Consider the following 1,996-nt stretch of genomic DNA (forward strand, 5'->3'; position numbering starts at 1 on the left):
CCTCCCAGAGTGTTAGGATTACAGACCTCTGAGCCACCATGCCCAGCCTTTTAGAGCCTCTTGATACTTATTAAAGGTGCACAATTCTAGATACCCTGAAATCCCAATGTTAGGGAGAGGACTTTATGGATTCTAGCTTTTACTTGGTACCGAGGGCCTACATATTGCTCAAAGAACTTCTCTAAAACTTCTTCAGACCCAAATTATACCAAGAAACAGTCAACATTTTTAAGATGGAAGTAGAGGAATTAGATGTAAGTGGCATCACTAATTTTGTTTAGAAACCTATTTGAATTCATCTGGGACAGGTCACTGCTTCCCTAAGTGGAGCTGTATCACTGAAACTGAACTACCTGAAATGGACCACCTGTATTCACTAGTTTTTATCAGTCTCCTGTGTTTAGACCCAAAGGTGAGCCAATAAAACTTTCTTTAGTATACATCTACAGCCTACATCTATGAGTATGTTAAATTCAAATGTTTCCCTAAAAATGTACAGACACTAACCTGTGTATTCTGTTCCAGAAGCCACCGAAGAAGTTGTTGATGCATTTTCCCAGTCCTTTTCTCCATTTCGACTGCCACAGCGACTTGGAGATAGGAAGCCTTCTACAGACTCTGACCTACATGGTAAATAAAATCTTTTTTTTTGTCTCAAACAGAGAAAGAATGGGGGCCAGAAAGTGTATGTGAGAGTACCAACCAAAATCAACCCAGAGGCTTAAAAATAGTAAGATGAGATAACGTTGCTTGTCTTACTCACAGCTAAAACATCCAAGTTCCTAGAACATCACAGGCACTCTATAAATATTTGATGAAAGAATGTTTTCCCACATGACAATTGGCAATTAACACAAAAGGATGGTAATACAAAGATTAAAACTCTAAGATGACTGTCACTGAAACATTATTTTCTGATATGGGTATTTCATTACCTTATAATTCATTATAATAAAATACAAGATACTGAATATAAAGTAATAAAATACTTTTAGCCTCTGATCTATATCCCAGAGAAAGAGAATAAAAAAGAGATCATTCCTAAGTCAGAGGCAAGCTACTTTGGAATTATTATAATGGGGATAAATTCTTTATATTCAGTGGGAAATAAACTAGAGGGCTGGCATCACATAGATTATGTACTTCCTATTTCTACTGACCATGATTTAATCATAATCATGCTAGCAATTGCTGACACAGAATTACTGTTAATGTTTCATACCTTATAAAAAATATCGATGTTAATAGTTCTAAATTCCAAAACATAAAAAACACTGAAAGATAAATAGATTTCTTTACGTAATTTAGGATAACATATAAAAATTTGTAATTATGATTTAGCCATTATAAAAATATAAAATAAAAACACTAAAGAATTTTACTTAGAATTTTGTATAATCACAGGGACCATATTTTACTCTATAAAAAAATATTCATATGTTATGGACTTACCTTGGTGTCCTCTTGCCTGAATGCACACTCTCGTTATCACCTGTGTTTAGCGATGCCAAAGAAAGGCTAGAGACTGAAAAAACACGACAAATTCGTGATCCTGAATAAAAGCAAAATTAGAAATTTAAAAGGAGCAACTAGCAAAGAGTCTGTTCATTAGATAACACCAGCATATGAAAATTAAGCACCAGTAGTTTCTTTTCCTTTCTTATTTACTCTTAATCTAAACATATAATATGCTTGCATGCATATATATACACAATTTATTTAAAATTAGCAAGGACTTACTTTTAGGAAACAATGACAAAACTAACTTGCTGTTCTAAAAGCAAAGTGCTAATATGAGATATATTGTGATCCTAAAGAAAAAAAATTAGCAAAAAGAATAAAATATGTTTAGGACTATCTCATTCCTAGGTGGAAAATTAATTTTCTAATTTCATCCAATACTGTGTATTAAATAGCTCCACTGACTAGAAAAGACAGAGTTCTCTTTGAACAGTCAATGTTATGTTAGTTTTCCTCAGGTTTAGAATAACTATGG

This window comes from Propithecus coquereli, unplaced genomic scaffold (genome assembly GCF_000956105.1).
Source record: "Propithecus coquereli isolate 6110/MARCELLA unplaced genomic scaffold, Pcoq_1.0 Scaffold328, whole genome shotgun sequence".
NCBI lineage: Eukaryota > Metazoa > Chordata > Mammalia > Primates > Indriidae > Propithecus > Propithecus coquereli.